We start from the raw sequence: 23,472 nt of genomic DNA on the forward strand, positions 1-23,472 counted from the left end.
AAATATATAACTTGCTTTGTTAAAAATCTGCAGTATACCTTCAAGGAAAGGCTAAACTTCCAATGCCAACTATATATGAGACAAAATTAAATATTTACAATAATCAGTTTCCTAAAAGTGGTATTTTTAATACCTATAAGAGGAAACTCATTCTAGTGCTTTGTTTCCATCGAAACGTCTATACATTCCTTTATTCACAGAACCAGGTGCTTCTGTTACTAAAAATACATATCCAAAGCTTTTATATCCTTTTAAATAGATTTAACATTTTAGCTCTTTGGGGGAGGAACGGGGAAGTCCAGACAACACAGACCATCTTAAATTATTAGAGATGATTGACTTTGATAACACACCCTGTTTCAACTCTGATGGGAAATTTGATGAACATGTTAATGAAAAAAAAGAATCCCAGTTCACATGTCTAAGGTAAGTCATCCTTCTCTACGTGAGCATTTGCGTGGGTCGAGGAGCATCCACTACAGCAACCTTCCTGTGACCCAGACCTTGATACCACGCTCCACTTCTGATTTGTACATTCTCTTCCAACTTGATATGGCTTAGATTCTTCAGGGGTTATATTTAGTACATTGATTGAACTATGTTCAGATACACTTCTAGAGGCACGTGTCTGGCAAAAGTCGGAAGTAGAAGGAGAAGCAGGAAGAGATTTAATAAGTTTAGACTTGCAAACTGGAGACCCAGTAGGCACACCGTGAGGTTTCTTTTGCCGTGGCCTCGAGTGTACTGTAGGGTTGTCCCGATCAGAACTTCCTGAGAACGCACTGAAAAGTTTCACATTTTCTGAGCTCTGGTGGTCATAGGTAGTCATATTTAAAAACTGTTGATTTACCCAACTGGCTCTTTCTTCTTCAAATGCCTTTCTCTCCAATCCTAGGCGAATAGCTGCTTCTGTAAAGCTTAGTCTTTCTTTCTCGAAATTCTTCTTTTGCTCTTTAAATAGGGACCATTCTTCTTTGAGGCGTTCCTTTTCTTCCAACCAGTAACAGTCTTGTAGCAGTGAAGTGGTGTCATCATCACATGCAGTAGCGAGCTGCTGCTGTAAAAGTTGCTGCCGAGTTTTAATAATTTCTTTACACTGTTGAATTTCTAACTCAAGTTTTTTCAGTTTCTTGTTCGTGGTCTTGACGTGAGATTACATCTTCATCATTAAAACCTTCTAGGTGTACCTTTGAAACTTGGTTATCAAGTTTTTCTACGTGACTTTTCAAAGTTCTCTACTGTTTTTCTGATGCTGTTGGTAAGCTGCTCTCTCACAGTTTCACAGGAAAGGTGAAACGTACTCTCTCTATTCAGTTCCCCAGCATCTTCAGTATCAGGGATAACAGTTCCTGTACTATCATCTTCTCTTTCTCTAGGTTTCTGCTTTTGGGGAGAAAGAAGAGAAATTATTTCCTTTTTCATTTGCTGAAAAACCTTCTTAAGCTCAGCATTTTCCATTAGGATTTGTTTCTGACAATATTCAAGAGAATTTTTTACATTTCATCTTCATTCCTGGCTTCAGTTTTACCCATCCTCCAGGAGCCTCTTTTTCCATCAGCTCTCCCCACTTAATTTAAAACTTCATAGCTATTTTTTTATCCTTCTTGTTCATAACAAGTTGATGTAGACGTTCCTTTAGTTTATTATATTCACGCTCTTTTCTCTTCATATCATGATTATATTGAGTAGCTTGACTTACAATGATATTTTGTAATTTCTGCACCTCATCTTTCTCATTTTTCAGTAGCTGATGCAAATTCCTGTTCTTGCATTGTAACTGTGTGTCTCTCTCCTGAAGACCAATCATTTCTGTCCTGGAGGTTTCCAGTTGTTCCTTACGTTTTGCATAGCAGTTCTGCAGATGGTCCATATCGCTTCCCAGTTTCAGATTCTGTGTTTCCACATTTTTCTGGGCTACAAGTTTCTTCTGCTGAGTACAAGTAGCTCATTCATACAATTTAAAACAGCAAGTATATTTAATTCTCTCTTTGTCTCTTTACCTTTGAATTCTTCATATAATGAAGGAAAACCGAAAGTAGTCAATTCCTGATCAAGATATGAAATACTTTGTTCAATATTCTGTTATGTGCAGAAGGCACTGAAAAAAAGTGCACATTTTTTGATAAAGGTATTGAAGAATATAGCACTTGCTGTGAGTATAAATTTGATGGAGACATCTTTGTTTCTGAGGTATATTGAGAGATGTTTTTGCTTTCTGAAGACAGACCTCGATCTGTAACAGTCATCCAATCTCCCGTAGCAATCGCCAGAGCCAGGATACCTGAGGAACCAGTTCAGCAGTGAAACATTCAGCCCAGCTGCTGTCACTCTACTCTGTAGGCATCACCGCCCCTGGGTGCGGCGGAGACACACCGCTCGGCCGTCCGAGACCTGCTCGCGCAGCCCCGAGGGCCCGCACAGGCAGCCTACATAATAGACTTTCTTAAGGTGCGCAGTTCATCCAGTGGAGACCTTGACCCAAGATATTGAACTCCTTGCTAGATTATGTTAGTGCCCCCACACAGTTCAAAGTCCTGAAGTTAGCATTCAGCTTTCATACATTCACTTATTCCTCCTGTCTTCAGTGTAGTACCTCCATCCTCAACCTGCCCATCTCACCTCCTGTACTCCACTCCAGAAATCATCTGTGTTAAAAGACTCTCCAGAGGATAGATGTTCAGAAATCTGGAGGTGTTGGGGAGAGGATCTGGGAATCTAATTTCACTCATTTCTCTTTACGCTCTTCCTTCCCTTTCACCCAAGATTTGGAGGTATCTGGTCCTGAGTCTTTTAAGGATTTTCAGAGTAAATTACTTTGGTTCTCAGCTCTCACAACCACGGGCTACAACTCAGCTTTTGGGGGTTGGTTAAATCCTTTACCATAGTTCCCTTTGCTTTCCAGCTTCCAAAATTTTGTTACTGTTGTCTCCTTTCCTCTTCTTCCTGTCCTTGTTATTTTATGTCTTTTTTTTTTTAAGTATTTTTCACTGGGGTTTTGGGAGGAAACAAAATTTGATACATGTATTCCATCCACCATCTTAAAATAGGACGCCATACTTTTATTGATTTATAAAGTTAGATCATGGATCTCCTCCTGACCTGCTTTATGAGCTGAATGCTCCCAGTTTTCTTTAGTTTGGTGCCTTCCATAGCAGGTTTTGTGATCTCCTGCCTCACTTGAATTTCTATTCTTTGCTATTGTGTCTTTGGGAAAGTTAATTAACTACAACTGGAACATGATACCTAGGATAAGGTCATCCATCGTTTAATACAAGTGAAGCACCAAACTAACCATTTTATTTTTGGCTATTAATGTTGCCTGCATTACCTGGAAAAAGTGATTCTGTTATTAGTTATGATTCCTATCATTTTGGAGTATCTTTTAATTGAAAAGATCTAAATATTCCTTGAACTCCCGTGGACTTCAAGACTGCCAAGGCTAAGCTTTAAAACTGAGAACAATCAATTTTCCAATTCCTGCCAAGAGCAATTCTTGGGAGATGATTAAGGGTCAGCATGGCATATTAACACTGTTGATCTAAAACAAAGCTAATAATTTTCTTCCTTTACCCAATGTCCCAGTCAGTGTTCTTAAGATAATAATGTCAGCTTCCTAAAAGGACACTAGAGTCTTTATATTTTCCATTTGTGAGATATAATTTAATTTGATTTTAGCAAGCAGCATTTGAATTTCCATTGCACAGGGTGGTACTAACTAAATGATAATACAAGTCATATTAAATCTCTTATATTTGGGCATTAGGAAGATGATCTGGGTACCAAAATAGGATATTATACTTTAGACAGCATATTGGTTTTCTGGGTACCTTTTACAAATAACCACCAACATAGTGGCTTAAACAACTCAAATGTATTATCTCAGAGTCCTGTAGGTCAGAAGTCTGACACAGGTCTCAATGGGCTAAAATCAAAGTGTCTCCAGGCTGCATTCCTTTGCAGAGGCTTTAGAGAAGAAGAATTTCCTGCTCATTAGGGTTGTTGATAGAATTCAGTTTCTTGCATTTGAGGGAATGAAGTCCCCATTTTGTTGCTAGTTATAAACTGAAGGCTGTTCCCAACTTCTAGAGGCCACCACATTCCTTGGCTTGTGGCCCCCTCCTTCCATTTTCAAAGCCAGCAGCAGTGGGTCGAGTCCTCACGTTGAATCTCTCCCAACACTTCCGTCTCATCGCTCTCTGACCACTGTTGGGAAAGAGTCTCCAATTTTAAGGACGCACCTGAGTAGACTGGGTATCTCCCAATGATCCAGGATAATCTCCCCATCTTAAGGTCAATAGTCTTAATCATATCTACAAAGTCTATTTTGCCATGTAAGGTTCTGGGTGTCAAGGTATGGACATCTGTGGGCAACCATAATCCTGCCTACCATGTACATTAGATAACAGTTCTGTAACTAAAAATGGAATTATTTAGAATTGGCAGCTTGAAAACTCAAGGTAAAAAGGGTCTAAAAAACTGTTCTATCATTTGCTTAAATTGTTAAATGGTGGGTTGCAGAAACACAACCAGCTTTTGACAGCATTTCTTCTCCTCCCCAAATTTGGTTATTTTATTTTTGCTTTAATCTTTATTTAATCTTTGGTTAGGATTCTTCAGAATAACAAAGACTGTACTTTTGTCCATTTGTAAATAATGACTGCATCTACCCCCCCACCCCCCGCAAAGTGACAGCCATTGCAATGGGGCAGATAAAAATGGGAGATTTTCTTCTTGCTATTCTTAAAGCAAGACACTGCCATTTAAATGGAAACCAAATTAAAATAGAGATACTAGATAGTTTAAGAGGCAAATGTTGCCTTTCTTTGCTGTCTCTTACCCATAAACTTCAGCATGTGATCTGTAGACAGACTCGCAATATTGTCTACTGTCTTTTATCATCCTCCCAAAAGCAGTTGATTATCTTGGAAGGGCTTCAAAAGCAATTAAGAAAATCCCTTATGTCAAGTTACGTTTCAGACAGGATAAATTAGATGTATGGGGAAATGTCCTGATAAAGTACTCGAGAAATAATGAATCTGTGTACAATTTGTAATTGCTCCTACAGAAAATTTAGAGGCTGTTAACCTGAGACTGGGCGCTCAGAGATGGGTTTTTTTTTTTCTCATTACAAATGCAAATGCCTTATGAAATTGAGCCCAGAGCATTTTTTTTTTTTTTTTTTGCGGTACGCGGGCCTCTCACTGTTGTGGCCTCTCCCATTGCGGAGCACAGGCTCCGGACGCGCAGGCCCAGCGGCCATGGCCCACGGGCCCAGCCGCTCCGCGGCATGCGGGATCCTCCCGGACCGGGGCACGAACCCGCGTCCCCTGCATCGGCAGGCGGACTCCCAACCACTGCGCCACCAGGGAAGCCCGAGCCCAGAGCATTTTTAAATGTCCAAAATGTAATTCAAAACATTGTTTATTACATTTCTGTCCTGGCTCTTTACCGCATCACAAGCTTCTTTGTAAACGCTGATTTTTAAGCCAGGGGGTCTGAAAAAATGAAATGAATGACAATGAAAAAAATGGCCGATTTGACTCACTAATGTGGAACAGGTCCTAAAGGGCAGCTCTGCTCCAGAAAGAAGGGTGAGGGTTAGCACCAATGCCACAAAAGGATGGTGATGGATGGTGATTGAAAAGACGTTGATTTGTTAAGTGTCCATGAGATTATTGCGTTTGGTTTCCACTTTATGCATTAAAGTTAGACAGATGATCTTCAATCTGCATAACCCCATCCCTGTGACTCCAGAACAATACAGGCTCCATGGATGGCCCATAATGAGTTGGTGGGGACAGAGATTGGTGGGTTAGGTGCTGGAGCCTGGAGATACTCTGTCAAAAATAAGTATCTAGTTAGAATACTTTTATTATCACAATGCTAGGAAATTCAAATGCAATTTCCTTCCCTTATGAACTGCTATTCCCTTCTGAGTAAAGTGATTTCAACTCTTCCAAACTACTTGGATTTTATCTCCCATTTCCTAGCTTTTGAAGTACGGGTGTACCCGTTGCTAATTTTCCTCCCGTGATAAACATTAGCAAGTGGGAAGTTATTAGAGGGTTATTATACAATATTCATAGACCGCTTTTATTTGTGAAAGTGTTTGAAGGTCTCTTAAATATGAACTGTTTCCAAATAACCTTGGGCTCATTTTTCATCTTGATCCAAATCCCATGGAAGCAAACCAATCATGAAGCTCTCTGAAAAGTCACTGGAAGCCCCAGGCTCAGAACCCAGCTGTGGAGCATGAACTATTAGGTTCTGTGCTGCTGGAAGCTTTGAGTAACTGAACCACAGGGACTGATGCTCATTTAGGAATCAAAGTTGGTGCTTTGTTTCCAGAAGCCTTTGCCTGAGCTGAGGAAAGTAGACTAAACCTCTCATAGGAGTTCAGATTGTATAGACTTTACTTTTTACACAGTTGCTTTTGAGATGGTTCAACAAAGTGATGTCTTTTCTGTTTAAAGAATAGGGAACAATAACAACAGCAAAGCCAGTGAAAAACAAACTGCAGGGTATTCCCATCCACAGAACAACTCTGATTTCTAAGTTTGTCTTCGTTAATGTTCTATCCATTGGCATTCGTCCATGTTCTCTCTTGGTGAGCTGTTTCCCGCTCCTATCCTCAAATACCATCGCAGGTCGAAACTGAGACCTCTGCATTATTTCTCTTGCCTTGATCTACCTTCCTCTGATTTACAGCTTTATCATACTCCTTTCTACTTCTCATCAAAGCATGTTTGTCCTGATTCTCTCCAGAGTCAGCAGCCAACATAATAATAGTATTGCTTACTAAGTGCTTTATTTGTAATAATCCTCTTATCCTCAAAATAACCCTCTTGGGTAGTTACTATTCTTGTGCTCATTTTACAAGTGGAGGTAAGGGAGACAGTGATGAAAAATGATAAGCATGTTGTTTAAGTCTCACAGCTGGCAAGTGATGGAGTCAGGATTCATGCCCAGGTGATCTGGCCCCAGAGCCCCTGCTGTTCACCTCTGCTTTTCACTGGTTGTCAGAACTGGGAGAACTAATTGTTGCTTTAGGTTAGATCCTAAATGTAGATTCTGACATTTCAATGGCTGTTGGATCTAGGGCAAGTTAACTAACTTCTCTGAGCTTTAGTTTCCTCAGCAGTAAAATAGGGATATTTGTGTGAAAAAAACAGAGATAACCCCTATAAACATTCATGGCTATAGTAGGTCCTTGAGAAAATTTAGTGTTAGCTAACCCTTTCCTTTCCTTAATGTTCTCTCCTTAATGATATAATTTGCAAATGAAATCAGCTGATTTCTGATGTTGATGGGGAAAGTGGTTTACCATGTTGCCTCTCTCTTGTGGTAACATCAAGCATTGTGACTTTTCAGATTGGCGGACTTTTCAACACTTCAATCCATTTAGGCAAGGACTACATCTTCTCTGAAGTTGTACCAAGTCACATAGTCTTAGATGTACTTGTTCTCGATCTGGAAATTTTATATTACACTTACCACGTGCTCACTGCTACGTCTTCAGGAAATGTTTCTTTTGTTTGTTTGGTTTTTTTTTTTTTTGCGATACGCGGGCCTCTCACCGTTGTGGCCTCTCCCGTTGCGGAGCACAGGCTCCGACGTGCAGGCTCAGCGGCCATGGCTCACGGGCCCAGCCGCTCCGCGGCATGTGGGATCCTCCCGGACCGGGGCACGAACCCGTGTCCCCTGCATCGGCAGGCGGACTCTCAACCACTGCGCCACCACGGAAGTCCTTCAGGGAATGTTTTGAAGCAGGAAATGAAGTGGAGCGGCAGCCACCTGCTTGTGGGTTTGTGTCATATCATGAAGAGCTGGTGGGCTGGTCTGGTGCTCCAAGAATGGCAATGACCCATGGAAAATGCTTTGGCAGAAGTCAGCATATTCCCTGGCCATGGGACCAGCTGTTTCTAACTACACACTATGTATACACTGCACACTACGTGGTGGGAAGTTCCCTTTCCAAGTTCTGGGAACCACACGGGCTATTAATTTTATGACAGTAAATATAACTGCAGGTATCTGTGTGCAAGACTGGGTTGCAGGATAAACATGATGAATTATCCACTCTCGGGATGAAATGGAAAGTTATCTTTTTTGTTACACTTATCACAATAGCCAGTAGAATGCACAGGCCTTTGCCAAGTTTTAGTCACACTTATTTATATGAGATAAGAAGAATATGAAAAGTTCATTGTATTGTATTTGAATATCTCCTCAAATAAGCCCTCATATTAATTTCATCTTCATTTTGATGAATCTTTGTCTCTATGCCCCATCTTTACTTAGCTTTACCATATGTAACTCTGAGCACGCTAATCCACAGCCTTTTATTGAGTATCTCCTAAGTGTAATTTCCTGTGCACATGGGAATATAAAGAGGAACAGAGCATGACCCCTGTCCTGAGTGATCTTGAAATCTAATAAGAGCTAAGAATCAAACATGTAAAAATGCTACATAAACATATTAATATTTTTGAAACAACAGCTACTTGCAAACTACCAATTATTTAGATATCCTCTCAGAGGTAGCCTGTGTATAGATTGAGCATATATATATATATGTACTCTTTTTAAAAAGTAACAGTTAAAAGCATGCCGTATGTACTGTTATGGTCCTTGTTTTTTTTCACTGGTAATATGTCTTATAAGTCATTTCATAGCTGTGCATATATATCTGCTACATTACTTTTAATAGCTTCATAGGATCCCGTTATATGGAAACCAGCTATTTTCTATTATTACCTTATTGTTGTTGTTTTTTTTTTTACATCTTTATTGGAGTATAATTGCTTTACAACGGTGTGTTAGTTTCTGCTTTATAACAAAGTGAATCAGTTATACATATGTTCCCATATCTCTTCCCTCTTGTGTCTCCCTCCCTCCCACCCTCCCTATACCACCAGTCTAGGTGGTCACAGAGCATGGAGCTGACCTCCCTGTGCTATGCGGCTGCTTCCCACTAGCTATCTATTCTACGTTTGGTAGTGTATATATGTCCATGCCACTCTCTCACTTTGTCACAGCTTACCCTTCCCCCTCCTCATATCCTCAAGTCCGTTCTCTAGTAGGTCTGTGTCTTTATTCCTGTCTTACCCCTAGGTTCTTCATGACATTATTTTTTCTTAAATTCCATATATATGTGTTAGCATATGGTATTTGTCTTTCTCTTTCTGACTTACTTCACTCTGTGTGACAGACTCTAGGTCCATCCACCTCATTACAAATAACTCAATTTTGTTTCTTTTTATGGCTGAGTAATATTCCATTGTATATATGCGCCACATCTTCTTTATCCATTATATGTGGCACATCTTCTTTATCCATTCATCCGATGATGGACACTTAGGTTGTTTACATCTCCTGGCTATTGTAAATAGAGCTGCAATGAACATTTTGCTACATGACTCTTTTTGAATTTTGGTTTTCTCAGGATATATGCCCAGTAGTGGGATTGCTGGGTCATATGGTAGTTCTATTTGTAGTTTTTCAAGAAACCTCCATACTGTTCTCCATAGTCCTGTACCAATTCACATTCCCAACAGCAGTGCAAGAGTGTTCCCTTTTCTCCACACCCTCTCCAGCATTTATTGTTTCTAGATTTTTTGATGATGGCCATTCTGACTGGTGTGAGATGATATCTCATTGTAGTTTTGATTTGCATTTCTCTAATGATTAATGATGTTGAGCATTCTTTCGTGTGTCTGTTGGCAGTCTGTATATCTTCTTTGGAGAAATGTCTATTTAGGTCTTCTGCCCATTTTTGGATTGGTTGTTTGTTTTTTTTGTTATTGAGCTGCATGAGTTGCTTATAAATTTTGGAGATTAATCCTTTGTCAGTTGCTTCATTTGCAAATATTTTCTCCCATTCTGAGGGTTGTCTTTTGGTCTTATTTATGGTTTCCTTTGCCGTGCAAAAGCTTTGAAGTTTCATTAGGTCCCATTTGTTTATTTTTGTTTTTATTTCCATTTCTGTAGGAGGTGGGTCAAAAAGGATCTTCCTGTGATTTATGTCATAGAGTGTTCTGCCTATGTTTTCCTCTAAGAGTTTGATAGTTTCCAGCCTTACATTTGGGTCTTTAATCCATTTTGAGCTTATTTTTATGTATGGTGTTAGGGAGTGATCTTATCTCATATTTTTACATGTACCTGTCCAGTTTTCCCAGCACAACTTATTGAAGAGGCTGTCCTTCCTCCACTGTACATTCCTGCCTCCTTTATCAAAGATAAGGTGACCATATGTGCATGGTTTATCTCTGGGCTTTGTATCCTGTTCTATTGACCTATCTTTCTGTTTTTGTGCCATTACCATACTGTCTTGATTACTGTAGCTTTGTAGTATAGTCTGAAGTCAGGGAGCCTGATTCCTCCAGCTCCGTTTTTCATTCTCAAGATTGCTTTGGCTATTCGGGGTCTTTTGTGTTTCCATACAAATTGTGAAATTTTTTGTTCTACTTCTTTGTAAAATGCCAGTGGTAGTTTGATAGGGATTGCATTGAATCTGTAGATTGCTTTGGGTAGTAGAGTCATTTTCACAATGTTGATTCTTCCAATCCAAAAACATGGTATATCTCTCCATCTATTTGTATCATCTTTAATTTCTTTCATCAGTGTCTTACAATTTTCTGCATACAGGTCTTCTGTCTCCTTAGGTAGGTTTATTCCTAGATATTTTATTCTTTTTGTTGCAGTGGTAAATGGGAGTGTTTTCTTGATTTCACTTTCAGATTTTTCATCATTAGTGTATAGGAATGCCAGAGATGTCTGTGCATTAATTTTGTATCCTGCTACTTTACCAAATTCACTGATTAGCTCTAGTAGTTTTCTGGTAGCATCTTTAGGATTCTCTATGTATAGTATCATGTCATCTGCAAACAGTGACAGCTTTACTTCTTCTTTTCTGATTTGGATTCCTTTTATTTCTTTTTCTTCTCTGATTGCTGTGGCTAAAACTTCCAAAACTATGTTGAATAAGAGTGCTGAGAGTGGGCAACCTTGTCTTGTTCCTGATCTTAGTGGAAATACTTTCAGTGTTTCACCATTGAGGATGATGTTGGCTGTGGGTTTGTCCTATATGGCCTTTATTATGTTGAGGAAAGTTCCTTCTATGCCTACTTTCTGCAGGGTTTTTATCATAAATGGGTGTTGAATTTTGTTGAAAGCTTTATCTGTATCTATTGAGATGATCATATGGTTTTTCTCCTTCAATTTGTTAATACGGTGTATCACATTGATTGATTTGCATATATTGAAGAATCCTTGCATTCCTGGAATAAACCCACTTGATCATGGTGCATGATCCTTTTAATGTGCTGTTGGATTCTGTTTCCTAGTATTTTGTTGAGGATGTTTGCATCTATGTTCATCAGTGATATTGGCCTGTAGTTTTCTTTCTTTGTGACATCCTTGTCTGGTTTTGGTATCAGGGTGATGGTGGCCTCGTAGAATGAGTTTGGGAGTGTTCCTCCCTCTGCTACATTTTGGAAGAGTTTGAGAAGGATAGGTGTTAGCTCTTCTCTAAATGTTTGATAGAATTCGTGTGTGAAGCCATGTGGTCCTGGGCTTTTGTTTGTTGGAAGATTTTTAATCACAGTTTCAATTTCAGTGCTTGTGATTGGTCTCTTCATATTTTCTATTTCCTCCTGATTCAGTCTTGGCAGGTTGTGCATTTCTAAGAATTTGTCCATTTCTTCCAGGTTGTCCATTTTATTGGCATAGAATTGCTTGTAGTAATCTCTCATGATCTTTTGTATTTCTGCAGTGTCAATTGTTACCTCTCCTTTTTCATTTCTAATTCTATTGATTTGAGTCTTCTCCCTTTTTTTCTTGATGAGTCTGGCTAATCGTTTATCAACTTTGTTTATCTTCTCAAAGAACCAGCTTTTAGTTTTATTGATCTTTGCTATCGTTTCCTTCATTTCTTTTTCATTTATTTCTGATCTGATCTTTATGATTTCTTTCCTTCTGCTGACTTTGGGGTTTTTTGTTCTTCTTTCTCTAATTGCTTTAGGTGCAAGGTTAGGTTGTTTATTCGAGATATTTCCTGTTTCTTAAGGTAGGATTGTATTGCTATAAACTTCCCTCTTAGAACTGCTTTTGCTGCATCCCATAGGTTTTGGGTCATCGTGTCTCCATTGTCATTTGTTTGTAGGTATTTTTTGATTTCCTCTTAGATTTCTTCAGTGATCACTTCGTTTTTAAGTAGTGTGTTGTTTAGCCTCCATGTGTTTGTATTTTTTACAGATCTTTTCCTGTAATTGAGATCTAGTCTCATAGCGTTGTGGTCGGAAAAGATACTTGATGCAATTTCAGATTTCTTAAATTTACCAAGGCTTGATATGTGACCCAAGATATGATCTATCCTGGAGAATGTTCCATGAGCACTTTAGAAAAGTGTGTATTCTGCTGTTTTTGGGGTGGAATGTCCTATAAATGTCAATTAAGTACATCTTGTTTAATGTATCATTTAAAGCTTGTGTTTCCTTATTTATTTTCATTTTGGATGATCTGTTCATTGGTGAAAGTGGGGTGTTATAGTCCCCTACTGTGAATGTGTTACTGTTGCTTTCCCCTTTTATGGCTGTTAGTATTTGCCTTATGTATTGAGGTGCTCCTAGGTTGGGTGCATAAATATTTACAATTGTTATATCTTCTTCTTGGATCGATCCCTTGATCATTATGTAGTGTCCTTCTTTGTCTCTTCTAATAGTCTTTATTTTAAAGTCTATTTTGTCTGATATGAGAATTGCTACTCCAGCTTTCTTTTGGTTTCCATTTGCATGGAATATCTTTTTCCATCCCCTCACTTTCAGTCTGTATGTGTCTCTAGGTCTGAAGTGGGTCTCTTGTAGTCAGCATATATATGGGTCTTGTTTTTATATCCATTCAGCCAGTCTGTGTCTTTTGTTCGGAGCATTTGAACCATTTACATTTAAGGTAATTATCGATATGTATGTTCCTATTCCCATTTTCTTAATTGTTTTGGGTTCGTTATTGTAGGTCTTTTCCTTCTCTTGTGTTTTTGCCTAGGGAAGATCCTTTAGCAGTTGTTTAAAGCTGGTTTGGTGGTGCTGAACTCTCTCAGCTTTTGCTTGTCTGTAAAGGTTTTAATTTATCTATCAAATCTGAATGAGATCCTTGCTGGGTAGAGTAATCTTGGTTGTAGGTTTTTCTCCTTCATCAATTTAAATATGTCCTGCCAGTCCCTTCTGGCTTGCAGAGTTTCTGCTGAAAGATCAGCTGTTAACCTTATGGGGATTCCCTTGTGTGTTATTTGTTGTTTTTCCCCTGCTGCTTTTAATATGTTTTCTTTGTATTAATTTTTGACAATTTGATTAATATGTGTCTTGGAGTGTTTCTCCTTGGATTTATCCTGTATGGGACTCTCTGTGCTTCCTGGACTTTGGGGTCTCCTTTTTGCAGGCTGCAGGTTTGTAGTTCCCGTTGTTTTTGGTGTCTGTCCCCAGTGGCTAAAGTTGGTTCAGTGGGTTGTGTAGGCTTCCTGGAGGAGGGGACTAGTGCCTGTGTTATGGTGGATGAGGCTGGATATTGTCTTTCTGGTGGGCAGGTCCACGTCTGGTGGTGTGTTTTAGGGTGTCTGTGGACTTATTATGATTTTAGGCAGCCTCTCTGCTAATGGGTGGGGTTGTGTTCCTGTCTTGCTAGTTGTTTGGCATTGGGTGTCCAGCACTGTAGCTTGCTGGTCGTTGAGTGAAGCTGGGTGTTAGTGTTGAGATGGAGATCTATGGGAGATTTTTGTCATTTGATATTACGTGGAGCTGGGAGGTCTCTTGTAGACCAGTGTCCTGAAGTTGGCTCTCCCACCTCAGAGGCACAGCACTGACTCCTGGCTGCAGCACCAAGAGCCTTTCATCCACACAGCTGAGAATAAAAGGGAGAAAAAGTAGAAAGAAAGAAAGAGGATAAAAGAAAATAAAATAAAGTAAGGTAAAATAAAATAAATTTATTAAAATAAAAAATTATTATTAAGAAAAAAAATTTTTAATTAGAAAGAAACAAAAAATGGACGGATAGAACCCTAGGACAAATGGTGAAATCAAAGCTATACAGACAAAATCTCACACAGAAGCATACACATACACATTCACAATAAGAGGAAAAGGGGAAAAAAATCATAAATCTTGCTCTCAAAGTACACCTCTTCAATTTGAGATGATTCGTTGTCTACTCAGGTATTCCACAGATGCAGGGTGCATCAAGTTGATTGTGGAGATTTAATCCGCTGCTCCTGAGGCTGCTGGGAGAGATTTCCCTTTCTCTTCTTTGTTCGCAGAGGTCCCGGGATTCAGCTTTAGATTTGGACCCGCCTCTGCATGTAGGTCGCTGGAGGGCGTCTGTTCTTCGCTCAGACAGGATGGGGTTAAAGGAGCAGCTGCTTAGGGGACTCTGGCTCACTCAGGCCTAGGGGAGGGAGGGGCACGGAGGCGGGCCGAGCCTGCGGCGGCAGAGGCCGGCGTGACGTTGCACCAGCCTGAGGCGCGCCGTGCGTTCTCCCGGGGAAGTTGTCCCTGGGTCCCTGGATCCTGGACCCTGGCAGTGGCGGGCTGCACAGGCTCCCCGGAAGGGAGGTGTGGAGAGTGACCTGTGCTCGCACACAGGCTTCTTGGTGGCGGCAGCAGTAGCCTTAGCGTCTCATACACGTCTCTGGGGTCTGCGCTGTTAGCCGCGCCTCGCGCCCGTCTCTGGAGCTCGTTTAAGAAGCGCTCTTAATCCCCTCTCCTCGCGCACCAGGAAACAAAGAGGGAAGAAAAAATCTCTTGCCTCTTCGGCAGGTCCAGACTTTTCCCCGGACTCCCTCCCGGCCAGCCGTGGCACACTAACCCCCTACAGGCTGTGTTCACGCCGTCAACCCCAGTCCTCTCCCTGCACTCTGGTGGAAGCCTGAGCCTCAGCTGCAAGCCCCGCCCGCCCCGGCGGGTGAGCAGACAAGCCTCTCGGCCTGGTGAGTGTCGGTCGGCACGGATCCTCTGTGCGGGAATCTCCCTGCTATTCCCACCGCATCCCTGTTGCTGCGCTCTCCTCCGCGGCTCCGAAGCTTTCCCCCTCCACCCCCCGCAGTCTCTGCCCGCGAAAGGGCTTCCTAGTGTGTGGAAACCTTTTCTCCTTCACGCCTCCCTCCCACTGGTGCAGGTACAGTCCCTATTCTTTTGTCTCTGTTTATTCTTTTTTCTTTTGCCCTACCCAGGTATGTGGGGAGTTTCTTACATTTTGGGAGGTCTGAGGTCTTCTGCCAGTGTTCAGTAGGTGTTCTGTAGGAGTTGTTCCACTCCTACAGAGTGGAATGTATTTCTGATGGATCTGTGGGGAGGAAGGTGATCTACGTGTCTTACTCTTCCGTCATCTTCCCCTGAAGTCCTACCTTATTGTTTTAATGCCAAACAGATACATTAAACTTGATCAGTCTGTTTAGTCTTGGATTTAAATAAATTTTAATTGATTTTTGAATATCTGGTCTTGGGAAAAATTTTAGACACAGAAGTTTGGAACATCACTGAAACAAGTATATATCTTTTCTCTGAAACTATTTTGAAGGGAATGACATTTATTGGAATTTATATTCCGTCTTGTACGTTAAAAGAGCCGCCTCGTTAAATCACTGTCATATCAACATTAACAGCAAATGCCAGGAAAGTATTAAAGGGGTTTTGAGTATGGAGAGACTGTTGGAGCCACGTTTAACAAAGTGGAACCCTCATGTGCCATAGCCCTCAACACAGATGTAACCCCTGCCCCATTGCTCTACCCACATTTTTAAAAAAAATATATTTATTTGGCTGCGTTAGGTCTTAGTTGCGGCATGTGGGATTTTCGTTGCATGTGGGATCTAGTTCCCTGACCAGGGATCAAACCTGGGCCTCCTGCATTGGGAGTGTGGAGTCTTAGCCACTGGACCACCAGGAAAGTCCCTCTACCTACATTTGGAACTGTGGCTTTGGCTTCTTCACTCTTAGGTTTTGTTGTTTGTTTTGTTTTTGGTAAGGACACTTAGCATGGGATTTACCCTCTTAATAAATATTTAATTGTACAATAGAATATTGTTAATCATGGGGACAATGTTGTACAGCAGATCTCTAGAACTTATTTTGCATAACTGAGACTTTATGCCCATTGATTAGCAATTCCCCATATTCCCCTCCCCTTAGCCCCTGGCAAGCACCATTCTGCTCTCTGCTTCTGTGAGCTCGACTATTTTAGTTACCTCATTTAAGTGGAATCATGCAGTATTTGTCCTTCTGTGACTGGCTTATTTGATTTAGCATAATATCCTTAAGATTCTTCTATGTCACATTGCAGGATTTCCTTCTTTTTAAAGACCAAATAATATTCCATTGTATGATATACCACATTTTCTTTATCCATTATCTGTTGATGAATATTTAGGTTGTTTCTGCATCTTGGCTATTGTGAATAATGCTGCAGTGAACATGAGAATACAGATATCTCTTTGAGATCCTCATTTCAATTATTTTGGATAAATACTTGGAAGTGAAATTGCTGGATTGCTTGGTAGTTTTATTTTTAATTTTTTGAGGAATCTCCATATAGTTTTCCATAGTGGCTGCACCATTACTACATTCCCACCAACAGTGTTTTAATTTCTCCACGTCCTTGCCAACACTTATCTTTTGTTTTTCTGATAATGGCCATCCTAACAGGTGTGAGATGATCTCATGTGGTTTTGATATACATTTCCCTGATGATTAATGACATTGAGCATCTTTTCATGTACCTGTTAGCCATTTGTATGTCTTCTTTGGAGAAATGTCTATTCAAGTCTTTAGCCAATATTAACATTGGGTTATTAGTTTTTTGATAATAAGTTCTATGAGCTCCTTATATATTTCGGAAATTAACTCCTTATCTGATACGTTGTTTACAAATATTTTCTACCGTTCTGTAGGTTGCCTTCTCACTCTGTTGTTTACTTTGCCTCACTCTAGGTTTTGCTTTTGTTATTGTTTGATTGTTTTCAGGCAACATAAAAAGAAATACACACTGCAGATTTTGTTAACTGGTAACATTCATATTTTTAATTCAACAATAGCTGAGGCTTATAATGATGTTTTGGACATGCTGAGGTGCCTGTATTATTGTTGAAGAAAGATGACATCCATTCTAGTTTATTTTTTCTATGTATCTCCTTTATTTTTACCTGTATTTTATCTGAAATTTTTCTTGTGCACTTACTCTTGTGCTAGGTGCTCTACATGCATTATGTCATTGATTCCTCACATCATGTGAGGTACGAATTATTCTATTTTACAGATGAAACAAGCTCACCCAAGGCACAGCAAGGGGCAGAACTGGAACTGAGATCTACTTGTATCTAAAGCCCTATTATTTCTGTTCTGCCACACTCTCTCTAAATCTTTGAAAACTGTGAATCTGAATGTTATACACACACGTGCAAACATATATGTGCACACCATCCACAATGTTAACCGGAATAGTAGTCCTCAGCCGTTCCAGGTAGCCTTTTGTTGTAGATAGGAGGTTGAGACCTCCACATTGTAACCTTATACTCATCGTTTTACTTAAAAGGACCTGTGGCCAGCAGTGCCAGCAAGTAACCAACTTGATCCATGTGAATTTTATCTCATCTCCGATTTGCCTGCTTTCAGATGGAAGTGATGAAGTGAGGCAGAAGAGTGAATTGATGGAAAAGTCACTGTGTAATGTATTCACTATGTGCTTCACTAAGCAAAGAGCCTTGTGGATGTTGTGCATGGTGGGAGCCCATCCACATCTTACTGAAGCCCCCTTTTCTTGAGGAAAAGCCATTCCATGTGGTCTCATGGGACTGAACTCCCCTCCTCCCTGCCTGTGGCCATATGATACATACCTGGGCAGAGTACCGCATTTCCCTGGCCAGAGAGATTGGATCAGAGATGGGCATATCACCCAAGTTGTGCTAATATGACCTCTCCATGGGACGTTCGCTGTGACTATCAGTAGTTTTCTCTTTTTTCTTAGGAAAAACAGTTGTGAGGGTAAGTGTCAGCAGCTATCTTAGCCACCATGTGTAAGCATTTACCTAAGAATGAAACTGAGAAAAGCAGAACCAAAAGTTTGAGAGAAAGCTTTGAATTCCTAGTGACATCCGTTGAACCCTTTGATTCAGCTGTGCTTAAAGTCAGCTTCATTGCCTTGAACTTCCCAATGATGTCAGTTTTCTTGGAGAAATGGCTCATTCCAGGGCTGGAATTATGAGATGTACATAGGTGCCAGAAAGTGAGGAAGGGCCCAAAGAATAACAGAGGCGAGTTAAAAAGACACGGGAACCCAACTTGAAGGATCGCCCAATGACCAAATCTAAGGCAATTTTAGCAATAAAATAAGATAAAAATAAAATAAAGGTAGTAATGGATTATATCCTATAGAATAAAATATTTGTGAGTCCATACATCAGTAAATAAATAATTGAATAAATAAGTCAGGGAGATGGGACAACTCTTCTTTACAGTAAAATTCCAATTAATAAATGCAGAATGCATGGTGGAAATAGAAACCATTTGCCAAACACTGTGGTAATAATTGTTGCAGGCAATAATCGTTGATGGATGCTATGAGTGGACAAAACTATGATGAGAAAAAGCATATTTGTACAGTCACAAGGTATCATCTCACAAAATAGTTATTTACAAAGGAAAAATTAGTAACCCTGTGGTGAAGAAACCTTGCAGGCACCTCCTGGACCAGGTGATCAAAGTTAACATCATAGCAATGGGACATATTGACTCTTGATGCACTGAGAAGAGTACAACATCACTTCTGTGGTATTCTTACTAAAAATGAATAACCTCAGTCCAAATCATGAGACAATATTAGACAAACTCAAATTGAGAGACTTCTATAAAATAACTGGCTAATATTCTTCAAACTTGTCAAGGTCAAGAGAATAAAGAAAGTTGAGGAATTTTCCTAGGCGGTAGAGACCAAGGAGATACAAAGCCTAAATACAATGTGGGATCCTGAACCAGAAAAGAGATGATTGCCAAAATTTGAATCAGGTTTGTGGATTAAGGTATTTTTGTCGATGTTAATTTTCTGGTTTTAATAATTTTATGGCAGTGAACTTGTTTATATTTGGGGAAGCTGGCTCAAGGGAAACCAATATTTTTGTAATTCTTTTGGAAATATAAAATTATTCTAAATAAACGTTATTTCCCTCTTATTATTTTAAGTTATTTTATGTCAGGTTTCTCTCATCTGAAACCAAAAATGTCCTAATTTAATAAAATATACTATTTTGTCTAATTTTCACTTCAACCCTATAATGCCAGGGTTATTATCTTCATTTACAGATCATGAAACTAAGCCTTAGGTAGTTTAAATAATTTTCTAAACATCTCATAGCAAGTGACAGAGCCAGGATTTGAACCTATGTCTATTTGACTTCAAATTTTTATGCATATTAGAAAAATAATCAACCAACTGGATAACTGATCCATCTTTTTTTTTTAATTTTTGATTTTTGGCTGCGTTGGGTCTTAGTTGCTGCGCATGGGCTTTCTCTAGTTGTGGCGAGCGGGGGCTACTCTTCGTTGTGGTGCTCAGGCTTCTCATTGCGGTGGCTCCTCATGTTGCGGAGCACAGGCTCTAGGTGTGCAGGCTTCAGTAGCAGCAGCATGCAGACTCTGTAGTTGTGGCTCACAGGCTTAGTTGCTTCACGGCATGTGGGATCTTCCTGGACCAGGGCTCGATCCCGTGTCCTCTGCATTGGCAGGAAGATTCTTAACCACTGTACCACCAGGGAAGCCCCCATCTTATTTTAAAACATACTGCATTTTCAAAACTCTACCTTGTTCCAGAGAAGCCTTGAGACAGAATACTTGCAACTTGGGTGCAGGTTAGAAGAAATATTGGAAAAATATTAGAAAATGTGTTGGTGTTTGTGCTTCCTAAGCATACAGTAGAACTCTATAATTACACATGGTGCAGGAGGGCATGCAAATTACTCTCAGTATGGACTTCCTCTGAAAACAATGAACATTTGGCAGACAGTATGATCAAATAAATCAGATAACTGAGGCCTTTTTCCAATGGGATAGATACTTGGTTCAAACCTTTGATGAACTGTTTTTTTTTTTTTTATATGGTAAAGTAGTTTAAATTTAAGGAAAAGCAAACAGTGGGGCATGTTAAAATATCCATTAACTAAACACTCTGAAAGGGTATAAAATGCCTCCAGCTGCCAAAAAACAATTAGGCTGCAAATATGCCTTTGGTTACCTAACCAGACATTCCCTCAACACTTAGTTCTAATTAATTTTCTTCATTACACAACAATGCCTCTCCTAATTACACTAGAGAAATTCTATAAACCTACTAGCTATTCAAAGTCTTTATTGCACAAATTATTCTGGTAGGTCCCTATTAGAAGCAAATCCTCACTGTCTAATTTGTACATACCTCATCTCAACAGACATGGGCTACTTAGTAAACCCTTGACAGCCAGGCAAACTAGCCTTCTATGTGACAATATTTCAATAGGAGTTTTAGTACGATGGAACATCAAGGCTGAATAATTGAAAACATACCAAGGTAAAGGTGAAAAGTAGCAGCGCAAGAAGCACATAGGGTCTGAAATCATACGCATGTTGCAGAAGTTTTGTGATCCCTGGACCAGCAATAGAGGCTGACTCAGAGGAACAAAACTGTGCTTTCGCTGAACTCAAGTGCAAAGGGTAGGCAGTGGCAATCTTCAGCTCCAGAGGCAATGTAGCAAGTATAACAGTTGGACTGAGCGGGTCATAGAACTACAGACTTTTAAGGGTAGGCAAAGGCCCCAAACCTATCACTCAATATGTGAGGAAATCAAGGCCCAGTGAAGGGACATGAGTCAGAACTAGGAGTCCCCAAGTCCCTGACCAGAGCTGTCTATACAGCAGAGTCTGCTCTAGAGAGAGTTAGTATAATTTATCAGAGCCTATTAGCTGACTGGTGACAGTGTTTGTAAATTGCGTCAGAGTTTGATCCTTGTGAAGCCATTTTTGGCTTCCTTTCCTAGCCACATAAAAATCTGTGATCTTAGGGGAGTTCCCTGGTGGTCTCGTGGTTAGGATTTGGTGCTTTCACTGCAGAGGCCTGCATTCGATCCCTGGTCAGGGAACCATCCTGCATGCTGCACAGCGTAGCCAAAATACCAAAAAAAAAAAAAAAAATGTCATCTTAGTTATCACGGTTTTGGAGGATGGCCTGTGGGCCAGTCAGTGCAAATGCATCCCTCGTATTCAGAGCTCAAATCCAACTGATGGTATTTTAGCAGCTTCACTTTCTGTGCTTGGAGTGTGCTGATTACGTAACCATTTCAGCCTAGGCCTAGGAACCCGCCTTTAAAATTTTTTTTAACATATGAATTTTATCTCATACCATTAGATAAAAAATAACCTAGAGTTTTGTTCCTCAAACTGTGGTCTATGAACCAGCAGCATCAACGTCCCTTGGGAGATTTTTAGCTCCCATACCTACTGAAACAATTTGCATTTTAACAAGATCTCCAGGGAATTCATTTGTGCACTGAGAGTTGAGCAGAACAGGTCTAGAGCAGTGGTCCTCAAATTTCAGCATGCCTCAGACTCATCCTGAGGGTACCCCATCCCCAGAGTTTCTGATTCACCACTTCTGGGCTGAGGTGGAGAATTTCTTTCTTTCTTTTTTTTTTTTTGCGGTACGCGGGCCTCTCACTGTGTGGCCTCTCCCGTTGCGGAGCACAGGCTCCGGACGCGCAGGCTGAGCGGCCATGGCTCACGGGCCCAGCCGCTCCGCGGCATGTGGGATCTTCCCAGACTGGGGCACGAACACGTGTCCCCTGCACCGGCAGGCGGACTCTCAACCACTGCGCCACCAGGGAAGCCCTGTATGTTTTTTTTTTTTTTTTTTTTTTTTTTGAGAATTTCTAACAAGTGTCTCAGGAGGCTTCTGAGACAAAACCTACTTGGATTCTGGCAATAGATTCTTTGCTTTCTCAAGGACTTTTGGGGTTTTGGAGATTCAGTTGCTGGAGGTTTTGGTAGCCAAGGGCTCTACCAGAGTTACTGTTCCCAAAGTGTCAATTGTGCAGTCTTTTTTAGGTGATTCTAGAAATTCTACATATTTGAGGATAGCAATACGTCAGTGGCTCACAATTTTAGAGGGAGATTGTTAACAATACGGATTCCTGGTCCCCACCATCAACCCCCGCCCCCTAAATTAGTGGGTCTTGGATGAGGTCCAGAAATCTGCATTTTTAATAAGCATCCAGATGATTCTGAGACAGGTGGTCAATAGACACACTCTGAGAAACATTGATTTAAATGCTGAACATCTTAGGGAGAGAGCAGAATTCGTGCTCTCTCAGTAGCAGAATTGCAACATTCTCCCGATGCGGCAGCAAGCGCTTCTCATAATTTAGCAATTGAAGCAGTTCCAGGAAATCAGTCCACTGAGCCTTTCCCTCACTGAAGCCCCAGTAGAACTTGCTCACTCCTCCTTTCTTAATTATGTCCGGCTAGCAGTGAGCATTCCAGCTGCTGTGCTCTTTAATCCACTTATCCATCTTACAACTCCAATTAACCAGGTGCAGCCATCCATCTGGTTAATATGAGGACAAGCTGTTAATTTGTGAATGAAGAAAAGGTCTGCAGACAACAAACAAACTAGCTAGGAGCTCTGGAAGATAACATTTACCCCAATCCTTGTGAAACAGGTTGAAGGAACAGGGGTATCATTTGTTGTAATAAAAGAATGCTTTTTGGTGGAGGGAAGTAAATACAGAATTTAGGCAGCTTGGGTACCAATGTGACTTGCCCCAGGTCATCTCTGAACTTCGTGTTGTTACCTGTGAAACAGGAAAGTAATAGGACTTAATTTTCAACTCAGGGAAGTTAGGAGACTCCACTGAGATTAAGTGAGACAAGGCACTTTGTAAAATGCAACAGAAATATTTTCATTTGTTTTTGTGCATTTATTGTATACATGTATGTGGGGGGATCTCTTTTCATGCACATATATTTTATGAATAGTGTTTTCTAGCAAGCAGATTGTACACTTTGATTACATGCTAGCTTTACTATTTTATTGCCTTCAAGTGTTTTTTGTTTATTTGTTTTTAATATGCATAATAAGACAGATTTCCTCCATCCCTTCCAACCCCAGTCTTAGATTTAAGTGTGCATTTGAACGTATTACACAGGGAATGTGTCCTCAAATTCACATATTGAAACCTTAACCTCCAGTGTGATGGTGTTTGGAGGTAAGGCCTTTGGGAGGTAATTAGATTTAAACTATACCTTGAGGGTGGGGCCTTCCATAACAGGATTTTTTTTTTTTTTTTTTGCCGCACCTCGCGGCATGCGGAACTTCCCCGACCAGGGATCGAACCCATGCCCCCTGCAGTCGAAGCACTGAGTCTTAACCACTGGACCGCCAAGGAAGTCCCACAATGGGATTTAATGTCCC

General features: G+C 40.4%; 1 pseudogene; it reads right to left on the reverse strand.

Moving 5' to 3' along the window:
- Nucleotides 1-421: 421 nt before the first annotated feature.
- LOC136121201 (afadin- and alpha-actinin-binding protein pseudogene) lies at nt 422-2,249 on the reverse strand (annotated as a pseudogene).
- Nucleotides 2,250-23,472: the final 21,223 nt, after the last annotated feature.

The sequence above is a fragment of the Phocoena phocoena genome, chromosome 3, assembly GCF_963924675.1.
Source record: "Phocoena phocoena chromosome 3, mPhoPho1.1, whole genome shotgun sequence".
Taxonomy (NCBI): Eukaryota; Metazoa; Chordata; class Mammalia; order Artiodactyla; family Phocoenidae; genus Phocoena; species Phocoena phocoena.